This window comes from Chanodichthys erythropterus, chromosome 24 (assembly GCF_024489055.1).
Source record: "Chanodichthys erythropterus isolate Z2021 chromosome 24, ASM2448905v1, whole genome shotgun sequence".
Lineage (NCBI taxonomy): Eukaryota > Metazoa > Chordata > Actinopteri > Cypriniformes > Xenocyprididae > Chanodichthys > Chanodichthys erythropterus.
Genome location: NC_090244.1, coordinates 5,317,529 through 5,342,136, shown reverse-complemented (window position 1 = coordinate 5,342,136; position 24,608 = coordinate 5,317,529). Strand labels below are relative to the sequence as shown.

Below are 24,608 nucleotides of genomic sequence, written 5' to 3'. Positions count from 1 at the left end.
CTCACCCTCATGCCGTTCCACACCCGTAAGACCTTCGTTAATCTTCAGAACACAAATTAAGATATTTTAGTTGAAATCCGATGACTCGGTGAGGCCTCCATAGCCTGCAATGACATTTCCTCTCTCAAGATCCATAAAGGTACTAAAAACATATTTAAATCAGTTCATGTGAGTACAGTGGTTCAATATTAATATTATAAAGTGACGAGAATATTTTTGGAGCGCCAAAAAAACAAACAAAATAATGACTTATTTAGTGATGGCCGATTTCAAAACACTGCTTCAGGAAGCATCGGAATATAAATGAATCAGCATATCGAATCATGATTCAGATCGCGTGTCAAACTGCCAACGGCTGAAATCACGTGACTTTGGTGCTTCGGACCGCTGATTCGATACACTGATTCATTTATGCTCCGATGCTTCCTGAAGCAGTGTTTTGAAATCAGCCATCACTAAATAAGTCGTTATTTTGTTTTTTTGGCACTCCAAAAATATTCCCGTCGCTTTATAATATTAATATTGAACCACTGTACTCGCATGAACTGATTTAAAAAATTTTTTAGTACATTAATGGATCTTGAGAGAGGAAATGTCATTGCTGGCTATGGAGGCCTCACTGAGCCATCGGATTTCATCAAAAATATCTTAATTTGTGTTCTGAAGATTAACGAAGGTCTTACGGGTGTGGAACGGCATGAGGGTGAGTAATAAATGACAGAATTTTAATTTTTTGGGTGAACTAACCCTTTAAAATTAACCCAAAATATGTTGGAAATTAACATTAATTAATATGTTTAATAAATGAACATTTATTAATAAGTTTAATGAATAAGAATTAAACAGTTATTAAATTGCTTATTAATAAATGTTCACCTTTTGTTTTGATTATTATTGTTGCCTCTAGTAATTATGTGTCTGATTTTTTATTTTAGGTTCATTTTAAGCCAGCCATATCGTTATTTTTTTTTTTTAACAATAGTTGGGTTAAATAAAACTGCCCAGCATGTTGGTCAAACATTTAACCCAACCGCTGGGTTTGTCTGTTTTCAACCCAACTTGGGTTGTTTTAACCCAGAATTTTTTAGAGAGTAGCATGTCACTTATTTCAAATTAACTTGTGCATTCGCATTTCGTGCAGATATAAGCTGTAGCCTAATATTACATTAAGTTTTGAATAATTCAGTTTAAAGGTTTAATATAGGTTTTTATAAACACTTTTTGTCATACTGGTTGAAACTCTCTTCACATCCTGATATCAATCAATAATAGTGGTCTAAATATAAAAAAAATAAAAAATTACATATATATTCTGTGGAAGTCTCAGGACCAAAAACGTTTATCCAATCATTGCATGCCGTCCGAATGCAATGATACGTTATAACACATCATCAGCTAATTCAATAAGGCTATACAGAGTTGTAGACAGACAGTTACTGAGCCCCACAAACAAACAGCAGCCACCTTTTACAGTTCCTCCTAAACCAAAACAGCTTATGCTGCGTTAATGCCATGTCATAACCTTAATTGCAAGATGGCAACCCGTGATGTTCAATCCGAGCTGTTCACTTTCTCAAACTTGGGTTTTTGCATTTCTATGTCAACACTATCAATGACAAAATTAATCTGAAGAAGTCAGGTGGTACAAGTAAGTTGCTTGCGTTCAATATTATTGTGATGTTATGTGCTTTGAGACGAGGTAATTTAATGCCGTCTCTCATGGCACTTTGCTTTGAATCTGCTGTGCACGCTCATGTGTTTTGAAGGAGGCGTGGCTTCGGAGACGAGAGCGCTTTGAAGGGAGGGTGGGATCTTATGCTTTCAAAGCTAGCCTCTCCAAAATTGCCTACCCTACCTTAAACCTCATGTATCTGATGCATTTAGGTAAGTTAACGAACCCACAAGGAATTCAGATTCAGCTCACGATGCATAGTCACAGATATTATTGACTACTCTTTATGTTTTTTCTTTAAAAAAAAATGTTTTTCCTCATCTAGTTTTTGTCTGTTTTACACGTCAATCAAGATGTGTCCAAGTTGACAAGTTCATGGTCTGGATAAACTGGACTTTATGTTGGCATCAAAAATCTGGCTATTTGAAACTATAAAATCTCCCGGTATCTTCCGACATAAATCCGCACCATCCAGGAAAATTCCCCTGAGTGACAGACCCGCAGTGACCAAGACCCAGAGATCAGAGAGTCAACACGTCCCTCGGGGCGTCCACAGACATCCATGTGGTCTCAGTTGAGCAGGTGAGCAGCACAAAGATCCGCCACGGACGAAAGACCATATCTGATCTGGAAATGTCCTCAGGCATAAAGCGCTCCTCCCCTCCCTCTGTCTGTTTGTCTGAGAGTGACGGGGCCTGAAGTTGCTCTTTTTGATATGACAGTGGAAGTATCACTTCATCTTGTTGATGCCACGGGCCAGTTTGTCATCTGCAGAGACTTCACTCCCCAAAACAAGGTTAAAAAAAAACGCCAGCATAGGCCTCGGGTTCCTTTTTAACAGCATCTTCTGTAATCTCTCTCCTCTGTGCGGCCCAAGTGTGTGAGTATGTGTGTGCAAGTTTCCTTTATCAAATACATATGTGACAGTCCCCACACGTTGTGTCAATGGAGGCCTGAAGGGTCGAACTCTTTAATCTGTCTGTTGTCTGAGAGGGGTTTTCTCTCTTTCCGAGTGTGAATGACTCGGGTCAGCTAAACACAGAGAATGCTGAAGTTTTGTTTCTTTAAATTAAAAAAAGACTTTAAGAGAAAATATATGTCTATTTATAATTATATTACTTATTATTATTATAATTATACATCAGTAAATACGCGCTATAGACTTAATAAAAGTTTTAAAAACAAGTTTTGCAAACATGTCCATCTCGTGCATGTTTACAATGGAAAAGTAGCAGTGTGACTTTTGACTTTTTTCCTTCCAGACTGTCAGTCAGTCTATAGTGGGGATTTTCAGTGATTCTTTCTGAAGGAACATTGTTTTGCAGTAGGGGGCGTCAAGTAACTGTCTTGATAAGTAAATTATTGAATCATTCATTCAAACAATTCATTCAACCACTATGATTCATTCAGGAACAAAACAAGTGGCCATTTTTTAGGCTTTTTCGAGATGCATCAGCGCTGCTCAGACCAAATGTCGTATGACTTCAAAGTACCGCGAGAGAGCGTTTGGAGAGCATACAACTCCTTATGCTTTTGAATCGTGCAGTGCCGATGCATCTCGAACAAGCCTTTTATGTACGAGTGACTGAATTATTTGTTTATACACGCTGATTCATACAGAATGAAACAAGTGAACGTCCTTACAAATGAGTCACTGAATCATTCGTTAAACCGACTCATTCAAAAACACTAATTTTTTCAGATTTTTATGAGTGAATCATGGAACCTGTGATTCATTCAAACACACTGATTCCTTCATGCTTTGACTTTATAAATAGTTCTGTTCGTTATTTTTTTTATTAAAAAATTGGTCAGAATAGCTATTTCTATGTGATTGGCTAAATGTCCTTTCAAATGTTTTCTTACTGTTTCTTTTTTTTGAGTATCTTCACAGAATTTTTCCATAAAGTACAGGGTACGTTTACACAACAACGATGTAATAAAAACAGAAACGTTTTTCCTCTGCATTTTTCGTGTACAGATGACGTTGTTAAAATGAGTCACTAAATCATTTATTCAACTGACTCGTTCAAAAACACTGATTTGTTCAGATTTTTATGAGTGAATCATGGAATATTTCCTCATTAATCAAGTGATTAGTTCAAACACGCTGATTCATTCATGCTTTGATTTTATAGATAGTTATGTTCGTTTTTTTATTGAACCATTGGTCAGCATGTTTAAAGGTGCCCTAGATTCAAAAATTGAATTTACCTCGGCATAGTTAAATAACAAGAGTTCAGTACATGGAAAAGACATACATTGAGTTTCAAACTCCATTGTTTCCTCCTTCTTATATAAATCTCATTTGTTTAAAAGACTCAACATAACACCGACTGTTACGTAACAGTCGGCATCATTAATATGTACGCCCCCAATATTTGCATATGCCAGCCCATGATTGAGGCATTACACAAGGGCAGTCAGTATTAACGTCTGGATCTGTGCACAGCTGAATCATCAGACTAGGTAAGCAAGCAAGAACAATAGCAAAAAATGGCAGATGGAGAGATAATAACTGACATGATCCATGATATCATGATATTTTTAGTGATATTTGTAAATTGCCTTTTTTAAATGTTTCGTTAGCATGTTGCTAATGTACTGTTAAATGTGGTAAAAGTTACCATCATTTCTTACTGTATTCACGGAGACAAGAGCCGTTGCTATTTTCATTTTTAAACACTTGCAGTCTGTATAATTCATAAACACAACTTCATTCTTTATAAATCTCTCCAACAGTGTAGCATTAGCCATTAGCCACGGAGCACAGCCTCAAACTCATTCAGAATCAAATGTAAACATCAAAATAAACACTGTACTTATGCGATTAGACATGCTGCATGACGAACACTTTGTAAAGATCCATCTTGAGGGTTATTAGCTGTTTGAACTTTTTTTATGTTATTTAAGGCAAGCGCGAACTCTTGGGGCGTGGAGCACCAGATTTAAAGGGCCACACACCCTGAATCGGCTCATTTCTAATTATGCCCCAAAATAGGCAGTTAAAAAAATGAATGAAAAAAATCTATGAGCTGAAACTTCTTAGACACATTCAGGGGACACCTTAGACTTATATTACATCTTGTAAAAAAAAAACGTTTTAGGGCACCTTTAAAACAACAGCTGTTTCTGATGTGATTGCTTAAATGACCTTTCAAATGTTTTCTTTTTTTTTTTGAGTATCTTCACAGACTTTTTTCATAAAATGCAGGGTACGTTTACACGACAATAATGTAATAAAAACAGAAACGTTTTTCATTTGTGTTTTTCGTGTACATATGACAGTGTTGTTAAAATGATCCCTGTTCACACGGATCTGCGTAATCGATTAAAAACATTGTATTTGCAGCCGGGCCAGTAGTTGGCGATGTCACTTAAAGAAACACTACGCGCCTATAGACTGAACACTTAAAACACATGCACGTGACGTCACTGTTTTCACAAATTCACATTGTTGTAGTTTACACTGAGACAATAATGATGTTTTTTTTTTTTTTTAAACTTGCACTTTTGAATCCCGTTTTCCAAAGTTTGTGTTTTCAGGCCCCCAAAACGCTGTTGTTATGTAAATAGGGGCTTTCGCACCGGAGGAACCTTTTCATAGTTCCTAGAACTATTGTCTGAAGTACCCAGATTTTGGCATGTTTGCACCTCAGGAATTAGGCACAATTTTAGTTCTAGCAACTTCTTTGGGGGAACTAAATTAGCTCCTACTTCAGAGTAGGGTCTAAACCAGCACTATAGGAACTATCAGTTATCCTTTTTCCACCAAGGCAGTTTGAGTGCTGGTTCGGAGCCAGAGCCAAGTTTCAAATCAGTTCTTTTGTCTTTCGACACACAAAGCACCAGCTCCGAACCAGGAAAAGTGGTTCGTATGTAGCACCAAAACATTGCCGGGCTAGAAGTAAGAACCGCTTGCGTCAGGAGCTGGGTGCGGGGTTACCGTGACCAACAAGAAACTTGTGACTGCCATTTTTGATATAGCAGCTAATCAAGCTAATAGCAGCTCGATTGTAATCTCCGTCTATATACAAATTACGGCGAGCCGTGTTTGGATGCCGATGTAGGTTCGCAAAGCCCTGAGCATCAACAGTAGTGAAACATCCGCGATTGTTGATAGAAGGCTTGTTCGAGATGCATCGGAGCAGCGCGGACCGATTCGGCGGGTGCCGCAGATCCACGGGAGCGTTTGTAGAGCATACGACTAATTGTGCTTTTGGATCATTCTCATGGTGCTTTGATGTCATGCGCCGATCGCTCTGCGAGAAGCCGATGCATCTGGAACAAGCCTGGTGTGTTTGTGTTTGGTGCTAGCTTTGCTGTGAAATATGAGACGTATACAGTGACGTAACACCTGGCTCTATGCTGGCTCTCTAGCCCATGGAAAGGCAAACCGGTTCTTAGAAGGCTCTTCAGTTGAACCAACTCAGAACTGGCACTAGCTCTGAACTAGCACCCGGTTCGTACTGGTGGAAAGGGGGTAAGTGACATAAGTGCTGATTGGTCAAATTGCATGTCAAACACCGGCACTCTGCATTTTTAAAAAGCTGTGATATGTACTGTAATACTGAAAGTTGTCAGGAGATTTTGTCTCTTAGCACCACTTTTTGCTCTTTCTGTCACATAGATTATGCGTTTACATTCCATTTCTATTATCACGAAACCCATGACACAACAAACACGTTTGTAAGTGCTGCTGTCAACCGCTTCAGAGTTCCTATTCCCGATGCAAATGCAATCAGGAACATGGCCTGGGGGAGAAATTAGTTCCTGGGGAACTATCCTAGTGGCTAGTTCCTATAACTATTTGGTGTGAAAGCCCCTAAAGAGTAAAACACATAAAAAGTGTTCAGTTTAAGTTGAACTCAACTCAACTCAACTTTATTTATAAAGCACTTTCAACACCACAAGTGGAACCAAAGTGCTGTACAGAAAGTATAAAAGAGAAACATAAAAAACAAAAAAAAGACATATGACATACACACTTACAAAGCATTGTCAAAAGCTAAAGAAAACAAATAAGTTTTAAGCGCACACTGAAAAACACCCAATGAAGGACAAGTTTTTAGAGACAGAGGAAGGTCATTCCAAATGACCTTCCTCTGAAAACGGTGTCGTGTAAATGGCCCCACAGTATTGACACAACATTCTTTTGACAGCGTTGTTGTCTGTACATGAAAAACGTAAAGGAAAAACTATTTAGTTTTTAGTGCAAATGTACCCTTGATCTTCCCCGAAATAAAACCCCATACAAAAGTCCATATGGCATGTGCAATACATTCCAAGTCTTCTGAGTCGCTTTTCAATGATAATGTTCACCTCCAGCTGTGAAATCAAATATGACCTCGTATTATGTCATACCTACAGAATACAATATAACAATGAAAAATAGTCATTAAAAATTAATGAGAAATCACACTGTGCAAAATGTTATAATGTGTGAAAATTGGCAAATTTTGCCTTTCTTAATTTTGGTTTAATTGAATTCAGTGACTCCATTTTCACAGGCAGTTTTTCTGTTCAAGTGCATCGGCAGCAGAAATATGCTTTAGCTGTTTCCCTCGAGGGTCTACTGTACTACAGCAACAACAGAGAACAGTTTAGATACACGGTCAGAAAAAAACACGTGCTCGTGCCCTCCTCCTCCTTTATTGTGCGCTGTTGACTTTGTCTACTTGACATTAATTAGGGTCACCTGTTAATTAGAGTAACCTGCTAATTAGGGTTACTGTTGATCAGTGATTAGTTGATCACATGTTAGGGAGTTCCCAGTGCACTTATTTTGCTATTCCAGTTTTGTGTTTTTTCTATAGTAAATGGTAAACTAAACTGTTACTATTCTAAATTACATTTAGTCATCAGTACGTTTAGGAACCATAAAGACTGTTCAGAGTAACTCACTGCGCAGCCCTCAAACTAATACTGGATGACTGACGGAGACATCGGTGCACATCCAAAATGCATGAGCACTGACAGATACTAAGCTGAACTGTTAAATGAAATCTAAATTAATAACATGCATCATCCACATAATTATTGCATGGATCTAATGCATAAAAACTACAGACATATCAAATTGATATAATATAGTAGCCTATGTTCTTTCATATTGTGCACCTCCACAACAGCTTGACAGATAAAATTGTGTTTTTAAATTGTTTTCAGCTATTTTTTCCCCCGAAAAATCTGAAATTAAAGATGGAACTGTAATTATGCCATGTCACAATGGGTTTTTTCATCGACTGTAGCACATTAGGCTAATAAATGGGGGTAAGATTGACAACAGCCAAAACAACTGGTCTCGAATCCCTTTGGCAAATCATATTCTTGAATATAATTATGCAAATGATTTTAATTTGTGTGACTTTTGTGAGTTTTATTTAATAGCAGGTGCTTTGGTGACCTTGTGTGATCATTATTATGTCACAATTTATTTTCCTCTGAAAATAAATCGCTGTAAAAGTCCTGTATGGGAACGTCCACTGCGGTAGACGGGTCAAGGACACGGGTCATTATTTTCTGTGGTGCTGTCTGAGCGGTTACAAGAGCAGTAAAACTAAATGAGGGACCCAGGTGTGCGAGGAGAGAATGAAACGCTGTATCTACACTACAGATCATCTACATTCTTATTCAGAACCAGTTTCATTATAAAATTATAATAAAATACCACACCTGAATGAAGTTCGCAAGCATTTATAGTTGTGCAGTTCTTCTAAAGTAGAAATGTGATATATTTTCTTATACTATTTATGTTCTATATAGTATGATGGACGCACAACATTCGCAGTGTTGACCTTATCACTTGACCTACTAGCGTTAGTTGCATCATGTCACTGCCATTCACAAATCTTTTCCCGTGGCCTCATGGGATAGTAAAGTGTCCATTGTGTGCGCACTTCAAAATCTTGCTGGCAGAAGTAGGTCATCCAGGTACTTTTTGCCTCTCTTACGAGTACTGTGAATTCAGACATACTTCTTTTGTCACATACACTGAAAAAAATGCTGTTCTTACTGAGAATTTTTGTCTTGTTTCCAGTTCAAATATCTAAAAAAGAAGCAAGTGAGTCAAAAGTGAGTTTTTCCTTAAAACAAGAGCAATAATCTGCCAGTGGGGTAAGCAAAATAATCTTAATCCAAACTGAAAACAAGATTATATATCTTATTTTTGGTTTGATATAAGATTATTTTACTTACCACACTGGCAGATTATTTTACTTGTTTTAAGGAAAAAACTCACTTCATTTTGACTTATTTTTTCTGAAAATAAAAAAATAATTTTTACTTGTCAAGAAAATGCTTCTTGATTTAAGAACTTTAAGATATTTTGACTAGAAACAACACAAAAACTAATTTTTTGCAGTGTACTGTTTTTCGCCTACTATGTAGTAGGGAATTATGCGATTTCGGATGCAGCCCTGGTTCTTTTCAGTGAATCAAAGGTATACAGCATGCGCAGTGTAGTCCGACTCCCGGACGAATCACTTCAATGAGCGAATTAGTTTAGTGAATCAAAAACATATACGGAATGATCAGTGTAGTCCACCTCCTGAAAGAATCACTTCAATGAGCTGGTTCTTTTAGTGAATCAAAAAGATAAATGGGCTGCGTTCCACTCCAGTTTTAGACAAGCACTCGCAAACTTCCCTAAGCACTTCCCCTCGGGGGATCCCACCATTTTGAAGTGCGTTCCACTTCGTGAGGTGGACAGGGAAGTTTATATGGACACACCCTCACTCCCTTGATTTTGACCAAGGGAGTGAGTCTACTTCAAATTTACACTTCTGGCAGCTCCATATCCCACAATGCAACACGACTGTGATGTCACCACATATTGCGTTTAATTTACCTCATCACAAAAAACTCTATGATGTACACATGTGAGTCAATGAGACTGAATGAAGTTCAGGGAAGGCATAAAAAAAACAAACTGAACAAATCACTTAAATGAGCCGGTTCTTTTAGTGAATCAAATAGATATACGGTAATAGAACGATCAGTGTAGTTCACCTCCCGAATTAATCACTTCAATGAGCCGGTTCTTTTAGTGAATCAAATAGTTATACCGTATGATCACTGTAGTCCACCTCCCGAATGAATCACTTCAATAAGCCAGTTCTTTTAGTGCATCAAATAGATATACGGTAATGGAACGATCAGTGTAGTTCACCTCCCGAATTAATCACTTCAATGAGCCGGTTCTTTTAGTGAATCAAATAGATATACGGTAATGGAACGATCAGTGTAGTCCACCTCCCAAATGAATCACTTCAATGAGCCGGTTCTTTTAGTGAATCAAATAGATATACGGTAATGGAACGATCAGTGTAGTCCACCTTCCAAATGAATCACTTCAATGAGCCAGTTCTTTTAGTGAATCAAAAAAGATATACCGTATGATCACTGTAGTCCACCTCCCGAACGAATCACTTCAATGAGCCGGTTCTTTTAGTGCATCAAATAGATATACGGTAATGGAACAATCAGTGTAGTTCACCTCCCGAATGAATCACTTCAATGAGCCAGCTCTTTTAATGAATCAAATAGATATACGGTAATGGAACAATCAGTGTAGTTCACCTCCCGAATTAATCACTTCAATGAGCCAGCTCTTTTAATGAATCAAATAGATATACGTAATGGAACGATCAGTGTAGTCCACCTCCCGAACGAATCACTTCAATGAGCCGGTTCTTTTAGTGAATCAAATAGATATACGGTAATGGAACGATCAGTGTAGTCCACCTCCCGAATAAATCACTTCAATGAGCCGGTTCTTTTTGTGAATCAAATAGATATACGGTTGTAACAAGGTTAGTAGATATGGGAAGAAGGAGGCGGGAACCGGCGAACATTCAACGTAACTTTAATTAAAAAATAAACAAACAACAAAACGAAAGTAATGCCGGCAGACCCTCGCGGACGTCTGCCGGCCACACAAACATAATAAAACATAAAATAAAATCCAGGCCTGGTCCTCTCTCGTCCTCCACGGTAGTCGCTCCTGCTTTTATGCTCCCGGAGCTCCTCCGTGAGGGACTCAAGGCCGGTGCGCCTCCCAGGTGACGCTCATTATCACTCGCGCCACCGGCCTCGCGCCGTTCCCTCACGGCTCTCGCCCGCCCTGGTCGCCACATACCCCCATCGCCCCTCGCAGGCCGGGGGGTACTCCCGAGACTGCGCTCTACTCCCCCCCGGGGCCTGTCTCGGCGGCCGCAGCACCTGGGGGTAAGGACAGACGAGACGAGAGAAAGGAGACGGAAGCAAGGGGAGCGACAGGACGAGAGAGGGGAGAGAGGAAAAAGAAAAAAAAAATTCTTGGTCCGGTTCCCCGACACACTGCCGCTTGGTCCTCAGCCTGCCGAGAGGCTCTTCTTCGCGGTGCCATGCGGTGGCACTGGACGCTCGGTGGACGGCCCGATCCTCGACCGCCTCCTGGCGGCCGGCGATGGCTCCTCCGACTGAGGGCAGCCGGCAGCGAGTCCCCCGTTCCCTGCTCCTCCCCTTTAGGGCGGACGGCAGCAGGCTCCGGCCCACGGCGAACGGCGGCGACTCCTCCGCTCCCTCTTGGACGGCAGCCACCCCACCTCGTCCCAGGGGCACGGCCTCGAGCTCTCCGTCCCACCTTTCACTAGGCTCCAGTACCACCGCTTCGGGCAGCCTCTTGTGGTCTTCACTCCCGCGCTGCCCGAACTCCGCAGCACCGCGATCCCCCTCAGCAGCGAGGGCTCTCCGACAGCATGTCCCTCCTTCCTCCCGGGTTTCGGCACCAATGTAACAAGGTTAGTAGATATGGGAAGAAGGAGGCGGGAACCGGCGAACGTTCAACAAAACTTTAATGTAAAATAAACAAAGAACAAAACGAAAGTAATGCCGGCAGACCCTCGCGAACGTCTGCCGGCCACACAAACATAATAAAACATAAAATAAAGTCCAGGCCTGGTCCTCTCTCGTCCTCCACGGTAGTCGCTCCTGCTTTTATGCTCCCGGAGCTCCTCCGTGAGGGACTCAAGGCCGGTGCGCCTCCCAGGTGACGCTCATTATCACTCGCGCCACCGGCCTTGCGCCGTTCCCTCACGGCTCTCGCCCGCCCTGGTCGCCACAACGGTAATGGAACGATCAGTGTAGTCCACCTCCCGAATAAATCACTTCAATGAGCTGGTTCTTTTAGTGAATCAAATAGATATACGGTAATGGAACAATCAGTGTAGTTCACCTCCCGAATTAATCACTTCAATGAGCCGGTTCTTTTAGTGAATCAAAAAGATATACGGTAATGGAACGATCAGTGTAGTCCACCTCCCGAATGAATCACTTCATTAAGCCAGTTCTTTTAGTGAATCAAATAGATATACGCTAATGGAACGATCAGTGTAGTCCACCTCCCGAACGAATCACTTCATTGAGTCGGTTCTTTTAGTGAATCAAATAGATATACGGTAATGGAACGATCAGTGTAGTCCACCTCCCGAACGAATCACTTCAATGAGCCGGTTCTTTTAGTGAGTCAAATAGATATATGTAATGATCAGGGGAGCGTTCGTTAGCCAACTATGGTCATAAGTACCATTGAACTCTATTGGTAACTTGCGACCATAGTTCGCTTTGGGAAACGCACCCCAGTGTAGTCCACCTCCCAAACAAATCACTTCAACAAGCCAGTTCATTTAGTGAATCAAACATATACAGCTCATTCTGTAGTCTGCCTTCCAAATGAATTGGTCTTATGAGCTGGTTCTTTGTAGGGATTCAACAGCAGTGTATTCTGATTCCCAGTTTAGGCAGTTTACTATGAGAAACTGTGAGACTTTAATGATTGTAGGCCTGCTTACTGACTCGTTCTTCATTTGACAATGTGTAGTAAAATATGCAGGGTTTTTTTTCAGTATAGTACTTTATAAAATAAGTGAATGAATTTGTTTTTGATATGCATTTATGCTGACTCTAAAGGACTGTGTTAAAAAGTCTGTATAAATATATGTTTTGTAAGAAGTTTGAAATGTATTTATAGATTACCTATTTTTTTTAACCAGCAATACATCCCATTTGTGATTGCTAGCAGTAGGAACACCCACTACGACCAATAAATACAGAGACTGACTACGATAAAATCACAATCTACATGAATGGCCCATAAGGATCCCATCATGGTAAGGAATATCATAGTTCTGATCTGGCAACATCTAAACGTGAGATAAAAATACATGACTCTTAAAAGCAGGTCACCTGAGTGATACGACCCTTTCAGGTGATGAGTCGATTCGGTTTGAGATAACCATCGTCTCCAACACAGGCCTCGTTTGTTTGTGCAGTGGGTCAGGAAAATATATCAAAATATTCTCCTGCACCAAGTCACTTTGAATAAAGTAAAGGTACAACGCAATTAAAATGACAAAGCTCCACCTGAAACAACATAATCTATGTCTTCATCTTAGCTTTGGTCAGCATTATCCATCTTTCAGAGCAGATTTTCTCTCTCACAGCTGCCTGCATAACCACACCTAACGGCAAAGCTGGTAAAAGTCATTTTGTGAGCATAAAAAATCAATATGTTTGGATCAATAGAGTTAAAACGAAGGAACACAGGATAGATATTATGAGAAAGGGAGAGAGCGAGTCAATGTGATTTCAGCAATATGTACAGTGAGAATGTGTTTCTGTAGCTTTACTCTCTTCACCGGCCTTTATGTGGGTTCAGCTCATTAACTGCTAAAAATAAACCATAATAATGAACACTTAGGCCTATTATTTACATGATTTCATCTCAGTGTTATAACACTTTCTTCTATTCCAGCTTAATATACAGGGAAAGTAATTTGTATGTTTATTCTGCTGAGAAGTGAAAACACTCTGACTTTCTGGCACTAAAACAATGCTGATTTATTTGAGCATCCCGACCGGCTCAACACAGCAACATTAGCCATGTTTCCATCCAAAGTTGCAAATTTAATTTATGCACAAAATCAGAATATCACATAAAAAACTTGCGAATCAAGAAGTATTTCCATCCCATGTGTTCAAGAGAACAAAATCGTCACTTCCTGGGAAACTGATGGGGGAAAAAATGGAAGTTTCTGCAATTGGGGAAGAAACGGTGGCTCTTTTTCTACATCATAAATGACTTGCGTCTCAATAAACACAATAAACGCAATCATGTGAGACAAAACCAGCACTTGAGATGCTGTGCAATGAAATTGTTCCAATAGTTAGTCCAGTTATCCAATCACATCCTCTGTTGAGGCAAAGCCACGTGAATTTTTGGTTGCACATCGAGGGATTTATTCGGTAAATGTGTATCTATCATAGTTTATGCACATATCATCTTATCTGATAAAAAAATTATCCGCTGCAATTGTGCGCATACATTTTTTTATGTACATTTTTAGAATTTACGCGCATCTTGGCATTTCCATCAAGCATTTTTTAACGCAATATCCCAAAATATGCGTAAAAATAGGCGGATGGAAACATAGCTATTCACTCAACCAATGGTGTGAATTTGGGATGGGACTACGGGCCCTATTTATCTAAGTGCATGATCTTAGCACGGGTGCACTTAGGGCGAGTCCGAATCCCCTTTTGCTAGTTTAACAATGAGAAAAATGGTCGGTGCGCCCAGTGCATGGTCAAAAAGGGTTGTCCCTATTCTCTTAATGAGTCATTGGAGTGTTTTGGGCGTAATGTGCAATAAACCAATCAGAGTCCCATCTCTCATTCCCTTTAAAAGCCAGTTGCGCTCGCGCCATGGCAAATTCACTATTTATATGGCGGACGAGCAATCAAGCCGGATTCCACCAAAGCATTTTTTTGCACACAATAATAATCTTCTACATTGAAATCCTTTTATTCTTGATATTTGACGTGTTTGTGTGCTGCTGTGCGTGTAACAAGCAGAGTGTTTGCGCACCCTCCTATTAGCGCATATTACTAACGCTCTCTTTAAATAAAAAAAATATTTGCAGCATTGATTTTAGACCAGGTTTTAGTTGGTCAATGGCGCAGTTGTTTTTAGTTGTCTCAAAATAGCAATACGCCAACAATGTGCCTGAACTGACCTCGTTTTCACACCAGCACGAACAGATGGCCGTGAGTACATTTGCTATTTAAACAACGTGGCGCAGATTGTGAAAATGATAACTGCGTCGGGCTAAAACTAGTAAAAAACGCCAGGTCTATGTTAGGGCCCTATATGTTTGATGACCAGTGGCAGGTTGGGAAACCTGTTTGATCCAATAAGTCAAGTTTATCATGCTGTAATTTGCTTCAAAAACTCTTATTTTCATCATATTTTGGGTTCGTAAGTAATTGCAAATTGTTTGTTTGAAATGAATTCAAATGCTCTTGAGATGTTAAACAAATGTGTGGGTTTATTATTAAGGTTATTGTACTGGGACACTGTCCTCTTTTTCAAGAAGAAGTGTCATTGAGCTTCTTGTTGTATATCCAGACTTTATTTCCCATGAGTCATTCCTGCTGCTGCCCCTGGAGCTGATTGTGGGTTTAGTGCTGGTGGAACGATGCCTGACATCTAAGCACTCCGAGATCTCTCGTCTGAAAAAACACAAGGTCAGAGATCTGAGCTCTGTATGACATGGACAGAACATTTCAGCAACACATCAGACAGAAGATGTCAGTCAAACACTGACAGAGTTACTAGAACATCAAGTCATCTCTGTTGACATGAAGACCACCGTAGGTGTTCACCACCAGCGTATGTTGTGGTTTAGTTTCCCCACAAGGCTGAATAATTAGCACAACCAAAACCAGCAAAACAAACAGTCAAACAGCTTCACCAACTCAATTGTGCTTTATAAGATTCCTTCATCTGATTGATTTTTGGAGGCAGCATAGATGTATCCTTCACTGCTTTTGATATCCCACCATCCTGTGCTTTCCATTCCATCCATTTCCATGAAAGCTGCGGTTGGTGCATAAATGTACATTTTTGACCAACGTTTTCCACTTCTGATGTCTGAAATTATTACCTTAGTATTTAAATATTTGTTTAGTTCTCACCAAAGCTCATTCTATTTTGCTGTAGATCATAAAACTGTTACACTGCCTCAGAAGTCTCAAAATCAGTTTCTTGAGGTATATATAAATGATTTCCAGCAATGTACAAATTATACAAAATATACAGAAATTGTAAGTAGTATTTTAGTATGCTATATTAGCCTAACCAGCTTGGATCAATCAGAAGTTCACGTTAGTCCAAACTGGTCTTGTCAGCGGGGGTGGAATTACAATAATTATGGGTCATGTGCCACACTTTAGAAAATAACAATGTTGGCTTCTGTGGCTTGTTTTGTGAATTTTTCATTTTCATTCATCACAGCAGTCAGTTCTAATGTTTTTTGCTTTGTTTTTTCTGTCATTTGTGCTGTTATAGGTTGGTAAAAGCATTTGTTCATTAGCGTTAAATGTTCTGGATGGAGAAAGCAGAAGGCAAGGTAAATGTTCAGTGAGGCCTGGATTAATCTTCTCATTTCTCTGATCCGGCCTCCTGCTGAGGAACCCCGACTTCACCTTTCATCTTTTCATCCTATATTCATTTATGTGGATTTAAGCTTTTTTGTGTGTGTGTGTGTGTGTGTGTGTGTGTGTCTGTGTGTGTATTAATGCATGTTTGAATGAAATGTGGTGGTCAGAGTTGGTTCATATCCAAACAAGAGTGCTAGACCTGTTGCTGGGGGAAACAATCTTTTTTTGTCTTTAAAACATTGATTTCTCAAAGTGTTTTACCAACATCAGGTCTCTCGGGGAAGGTGTGTGTGTGTGTGTTAGCTCTCAGCTTTCATCTTTTATTTTATATTAGAGGTGAATAAAGTTGTTTTCCTATATATATGTGGAAATATCATGGTTTGTTTTACGCTTTAAATAGACACAGAATCGGACAGAAAGCAGATGGACATCTGCAATGTTAACCACATGGTTGCTGTATCCTCTACTGTGACCTTGCCCATGGTGGAGGGGATGGTCTCTTCTTCATGGTTGATGTGATGGGCCAGTAGCTGTCAGAGTGCTGGAGGACATCAGAGTATGCATCTCTTTCTTTATACTGGAGCTGTTGTCCGTATCAGCGAGGGGTCACTGTCTGCCGGTATGGGGTTCTGGCATTTCAAGCCTGACAGAACTTTAGACCGAACTGGTTGATCTATCCATGCTGAAGAAGAAACACGTGTGCTTTGTTCATTGGCCTTTACTGCCAAAGCTCATCAGAATCTGGTGGTCCAGTTCAGACTCATATCAGTTTTCGGGTCACAGTGGAGCGATATGTATTGACGGAACGGTTTTCTCTGCACTTGGTTAGATGAACTTCTCTGAGTTTCGCGTGATATCAGATTAATGCATCTTTCAATGTCTAACTGTGGTTTTAATGGGTCATGTAACTGTGACCACACAGGGCACATCTGAATTTACAGTAGTAGATAATCTTGTTTGTTCAAAATGTAAGTTGTGAATACTGGTGAACATCATGCAGAATTTTGGAAAGGACACATACTAGACTGTTTTTATCTCATCACACTGCTCTTACAGATTGACATCATGCAACCACAGAGTTGCATTATGACATCACACTGCTTTTACAAGGTGGCATTATGATATCACAATGCAATCACAGCACAGTCTAATAACATCACACTGCAATCACAGAATGGCATCATCTCACCAAATGTCACAGATTTGCATTATGACATATTTGCAATCACATAGTGGCATCATGATATCACACTGAAATCACTGAGTGGCATTATGATATCACACTGGAATCACTGAGTTGCATCATATCATCACACTGGAATCACTGAGTGGCATCATGATATCACAATGGAATCACTGAGTGCTATCATGATATCACACTGGAATCACTGAGTGCCATCATAATATCACTGGAATCACTGAGTGCCATCATGATATCCCACTGAAATCACTGAGTTGCATCATATCAACACTGTAATCACTGAGTGCCATCATGATATCACACTGGAATCACTGAGTGCCATCATGATATCACACTGGAATCACTGAGTGCCATCATGATATCACACTGGAATCACTGAGTGCTATCATGATATCACACTGGAATCACTGAGTGCCATCATGATATCACACTGGAATCACTGAGTGCCATCATGATATCACACTGGAATCACTGAGTGCCATCATGATATCACACTGGAATCACTGAGTGCCATCATGATATCACACTGGAATCACTGAGTGCCATCATGATATCACACTGGAATCACTGAGTGGCATCATGATATCACACTGAAATCACTGAGTTGCTTCATATCATCACACTGGAATCACTGAGTGCCATCATGATATCACTAGAATCACTGAGTGGCATCATGATATCACACTGGAATCACTGAGTTGCATCATGATATCACAATGGAATCACTGAGTGCTATCATGATATCACACTGGAATCACTGAGTGCCATCATAATATCACTGGAATCACTGAGGGCCATCATGATATCACACTGAAATCACTGAGTGCCATCATAATATCACTGGAATCACTGAGTGCCATCATGATATCACACTGGAATCACTGAGTGCCATCATGATATCACACTGGAATCACTGAGTGGCATCATGATATCACACTGGAATCACTGAGTGCCATCATGATATAACACTGGAATCACTGAGTGGCATCATGATATCACACTTAAATCACTGAGTTGCATCATATCATCACACTGGAATCACTGAGTGCCATCATGATATCACTAGAATCACTGAGTGGCATCATGATATCACACTGGAATCACTGAGTTGCATCATGATATCACAATGGAATCACTGAGTGCTATCATGATATCACACTGGAATCACTGAGTGCCATCATAATATCACTGGAATCACTGAGGGCCATCATGATATCACACTGAAATCACTGAGTGCCATCATAATATCACTGGAATCACTGAGTGCCATCATGATATCACACTGGAATCACTGAGTGCCATCATGATATCACACTGGAATCACTGAGTGGCATCATGATATCACACTGGAATCACTGAGTGCCATCATGATATCACACTGGAATCACTGAGTGGCATCATGATATCACACTGAAATCACTGAGTTGCATCATATCATCACACTGGAATCACTGAGTGCCATCATGATATCACTAGAATCACTGAGTGGCATCATGATATCACACTGGAATCACTGAGTTGCATCATGATATCACAATGGAATCACTGAGTGCTATCATGATATCACACTGGAATCACTGAGTGCCATCATAATATCACTGGAATCACAGAGGGCCATCATGATATCACACTGAAATCACTGAGTGCCATCATAATATCACTGGAATCACAGAGGGCCATAATGATATCACACTGGAATTACTGAGTGCCATCATAATATCACTGGAATCACAGAGGGCCATCATGATATCACACTGAAATCACTGAGTTCCATCATAATATCACTGGAATCACAGAGGGCCATCATGATATCACACTGAAATCACTGAGTTGCATCATGATATCACACTGGAATCACTGAGTGCTATCATGATATCACACTGGAATCACTGAGTGCTATCATGATATCACACTGGAATCACTGAGTTGCATCATGATATCACACTGGAATCACTGAGTGCTATCATGATATCACACTGGAATCACTGAGTGGCATTATGATATCACACTGGAATCACTGAGTGCCATCATGATATCACAATGGTATCACTGAGTGCTATCATGATATCACACTGGAATCACTGAGTGCCATCATGATATCACTAGAATCACTGAGTGGCATTATGATATCACACTGGAATCACTGAGTGCCATCATGATATCATTGGAATCACTGAGTGGCATTATGATATCACACTGGAATCACTGAGTGGCATTATGATATCACAATGGTATCACTGAGTGCTATCATGATATCACACTGGAATCACTGAGTGGCATCATGATATCACACTGGAATCACTGAGTGCCATCATGATATCACACTAGAATCACTGAGTGGCATTATGATATCACACTGGAATCACTGAGTGCCATTATGATATCACACTGGAATCACTGAGTGCCATCATAAAATCACTGGAATCACAGAGGGGCATCATGATATCACACTGGAATCACTGAGTGGCATCATGATATCACACTGGAATCACTGAGTGCCATCATGATATCACACTGGAATCACTGAGTTGCATCATATCATCACACTGGAATCACTGAGTTGCATCATATCATCACACTGGAATCACTGAGTTGCATCATATCATCACATGGGAATCACTGAGTGCCATCATGATATCACACTAGAATCACTGAGTGGCATTATGATATCACACTGGAATCACTTAGTGCCATCATGATATCACACTGGAATCACTGAGGGGTATCATGATATCAACACTGAAATCACCATGTAACATCATTATATCACACTGGAATCACAACGGGAAATCATGATATCACACTGGAATCACAGAGTCTCATCATTACCGATATATTACTTTGGAATCATAGAGTGCCATCATGATATCATACTGGAATCACAGAGTGCCGTTGTGATATCACACTGGAATCACAATGTAATATCATGATATCACACTGGAATCACAATGTAACATCATGATATCACACTGGAATCACAACAGAACATCATGATATCAAACTGGAAGCACAACAGGACATCATGAAATCACACTGGAATCACAGAGTGCCATTATGAAATCAGTGTGGCATTATGATATCACACTGAAATCACAGTGTGGCATCATGATTTCACACTGAAATCACAGTGTGGCATTGTGATATCCCATTGGAATCACAGAGTGAAATGATATTACACTGAAATGTCATCATGATAACACTGGAATCACAATTAGGCAATATAATATCACATTAGAATCACAGAGTGGCCTCATATTACACTGGAATCACAACGTAGCATCATGATATCACACTGGAATCACAAAGGGGCACAGCGTGGTATCATGATAACACAGTGTGGTATTATAATATCACACTGGAATCACAGCATGACATCACAGTGGAATCCCAAAGTGCCATCATACTGTATATCACAATTGCATTAATTCATTTAGCAGATGCTTTTATCCAAAGTGACATACAAATGAGGAACATCACAAGCTATTATTTACTACACAATCTAGAGCAGAAGTGAAATGTAGGAAAAGAGAAGGTTTTTGAAAAGTAAGAAATATGAGTTACTTAGCACTGGACTCACATAGTGGCATCATATCATCACACTGAAATCACATCATAGTAGTATTACATGGAACCACAATAAGCGAGTCCCCACGAGTGTAAATCTTGCTTGGTGTGCTGCTGTGTGATCATTTCCTGTTCTCGCTTGGGTGGTAATTACTGTAGATAACCTCTAAGTCCTATCTGACCTGGAGCTATGGCCTTATCTCCCACTTTTAGCTTTCTGGAGATCACTCTCTCTTGCTCCCTCTCCGTATGTGTGTTTGTTTAGCTCCGTCTCACTGCACCAGGGAGACACAACAGGTGCTTCCGAAATGAAGGAACTAGCATTCTTCCATCAGGAGCGCTAATCTGATTTAGCACTGCTAGCCCAGTGCGTGGCACGGCTGTCACTGATGCCTGTGGAGAACATGTATCAGTACACCAAGACGCCAACCTGACACCATCTGCACGTACAGGTGCCATCAGCAGCATCTCCAAAGCTTAGCAGGGTGAACCATTCTGTGATGCAAGAAGCCCCAGGAGTGTGAAAATGGCGGTGGTGCTGAATATCTCCTCAACATTGACACTGTAATCATGGAGGGATGAAGACTGACAGGATGCAGTCAAATCTATTGCAGAAAAATGCCTATGCTGGATGATTTGCTATAAGGCTGTGTCTTATTCTGCTCTCTGTGACTCAGTATATTGTAAATTAAGGTGACAACTGGAACATTAGACGTCCTTAAAGGGTTAGTTCACCCAAAAATGAAAATTATGTCATTCATTACTCCCCCTCATTTCGAGATATTCGTTCATCTTAAGAACACAAATTAAGATATTGTTGATAAAATCCGATGGCTCGGTGAGGCCTGCATTGACAGCAAGATCAACAGATCATGTGACTACAATGGTTCAATCTTAATGTTATGAAGTGGCGAGAATACTTTTTGTGCACCAAAAAAACAAAATAACGATTTCAAAACACTGCTTCATGAAGCTTCAGAGCTTTACAAAACTTTTGTTTCGAATCAGTGGTTCAGGGAGTGTATCAAACTGTATCAAAGTCACGCAAACCATTGAAATTTCAAAATACTTACGATGTAACAAAGCCTCATTTACTGAAATCACATGACTTTCATGCTCTGAACCACTGATTCAAAACAAAAGATACACAAAAAGTATTCTCATCACTTCATAACGTTATGGTTGAACCACTGTAGTCACATGAACAGTTTTAACTGACATTCATTCTATAGACAGCATTTCTTCTTACATAAACACATAAACAAAGGGGACCTATTATGCCCTTTATTTTGACTATGTTTTGTATTAGTGATAGGTTTTCATGCTTGAATGTTAAAAAAAAACATTATTTTTCACATATTTGTCATGGTTGCAACACCTCTCTTCCCAGTCTGTCAGTAACACTCTGTTTAGTTCCTGTCTCTATGAAGCCCCTCCTCCTGAAAAGCACAATGTTCTCTGATTGGTTGGCTGGACCAGTGTGTTGTGATTGGTCAACCACGGAAACATTCCCAAAAGAGAAAACTCAAGACTACAATCGTAATGTTTCTGGGAGTACACTAAATAGCAACAATACACACTAAATAAAGTAGAAAATGTAAAAAAGCATAATAAAATCCATTTAGGGACATTTGGGCAACTATCCCTTTAAGAAAATGGCTTATTCCAGAGGTTTTGCACCATGCAGGCTGTACTTGTGACATCAGTTGAAAAAATAGTCAGTTGAAGATATTTTTTACCTTGAATAATGTGTGCATTTGCAATAAGAAAGTACTTTAAATTCTTGATACCTCAGTTAACTTTTTGTAGTATACATCGCAACCCTACTAACTCAATCTACAGTTATAGTGAAGGCTTGACTGGAAACATTGAACGCTTTGCTATATTTTGCATAGTTCTCCTCCCTCTCCATTACGGACCCTTTCAAATGACTAATACCCTTTCACTCTCTCCACCACGTTTTCGCAAGCCGCCCCTCAATTTACATAACATGAATAGAGATGAACCTCCGCCTGCGCCGCTCTGGCCGAGCTGTTTTTTAGTTAGATGATTCGTTTATTAGCTTATTGGTCTATTTATCTCTCCTGCTCTCCAAAATCACTTCAGCTTGTGTTTACCCCACAGACGAGCTCTGGTCTTTAACAAGGAATTTCGGATTCCTGCTTCTTAGCTCATCAGAAACAGGCCACAGAATAAATATATTCATAAAAATGAGATGGGAGGTGGTCTGACGGGAGAAGAGACGCAGCATTATGTCTGAATTTATCACAGATTGTCTTTTCTAGGAGTAGAGAACTCTGTTAACAGCTGTTAGTGCAAGTCTCGCCTGGTGTGATCAGCGTGAGAAAGATCAGATGTGCGTTAAAGGAACCTCTATGTAATAGCTAAAAGTAATAGAATTTATATAGCAATAAAAATGATAAATAAAATACAACAATATAAAATAAATTTGATATTTATGCGTAATGATATAATACAGATGTTTTTATTTGCATTTCTTAATATTAATCTCATAACTATTCACCCTTTGATGCAGCATTGCCATCACAATTTCTTTATAGTGGTCAATTTTACAGCTAAATTATTCACAACATTGATTTAAAAGAATAAAATATATCTCAAACTGTATGCTATGTTCTGCACCATAATTCATTTGTAAAAATCGGAATTTGCATAATATTGTGAACACATTCATGAGGTTTTGGTGCTACATGGTTTTCCCTACAGAAATTGTAACTTTATATTTATGTAAAAATGCCTTAATTATTCATGACTCTGCAGTCGTATAAATATACATTTCTCATTGACTCGATTCGTTCTTGAAAACAATGGAAAAACCAAATAACTCAGTCAAAAAGGAAGTGAACCAAGTGTGAAGTTACTCACAGAAGCAGCACCTCAAAAACATTTTCTTCCCTGTTCTCTCTGCGGGTCTTTAAAACAAGATATTGAATGAAAATCTTCCAAACTTCACAACACTGTAAAGTTACTGAGTTGGCAATACAAGTTATTGTACAGGCTGTACATAACTTTTGAAATTTTAATGTACCTTCCTTTCACTGACGAAAACTTTCTTGGGAGGCCCAGGCTCACTTACGGCATATTCTATTAAAGATGCCGTAGAACGTCTTTTCAAAAGATGTAATATAAGTCTAAGGTGTCTCCTGAATGTGTCTGTGAAGTTTCAGCTCAAAATACCCCATAGATTTTTTTTAATAAATTTTTTAAACTGCCTATTTTGGGGCATCATTAACTATGCACCGATTCAGGCTGCGGCCCCTTTAAATCTCACACTCCCTGCCCTCCCGAGCTCTCGACTATAAGTGCAGTTATACAGTGCATAAACAAAGTTCACACAGCTAATATAACCCTCAAATGGATCTTTACAAGATGTTTGTCATTCATGCTGCATGCATGCATCGATTCCTGTGAGTATAGTATTTATTTGGATGTTAACATTTGATTCTGAATGAATTTGAGGCTGTGCTCTGTGGCTAACGGCTAATGCTACACTGTTGGAGAGATTTATAAAGAATGAAGTTGAATTATACAGACTGCAAGTGTTTAATAATGAAAATAGCGACGGCTCTTGTCTCCGTGAATACAGTAAGAAACGATGGTAACTTTAACCACATTTAGCAGTACATTAGCAACATGCTAACAAAACATTTTGTAGAAAGACATTTTACA

At 39.6% G+C, this 24,608-nt stretch overlaps 1 long non-coding RNA gene across 8 annotated transcripts in view; it reads left to right on the top strand.

Moving 5' to 3' along the window:
• The window catches only part of LOC137015573 (uncharacterized), a 40,673-nt gene extending 24,592 nt beyond the window's left edge, over positions 1 to 16,081 (top strand). For 5 of the 8 annotated variants that reach the window (XR_010894000.1, XR_010893999.1, XR_010893998.1 and 2 more), the window contains one exon: positions 1,767 to 8,762. This is a non-coding gene — a long non-coding RNA (uncharacterized lncRNA). Of the gene's footprint in view, positions 1 to 1,766; positions 8,763 to 16,061 lie in introns of those variants that run through there. The other 3 variants (XR_010893997.1, XR_010893995.1, XR_010894001.1) reach the window with 3 other exon arrangements.
• Positions 16,082 to 24,608: the final 8,527 nt, after the last annotated feature.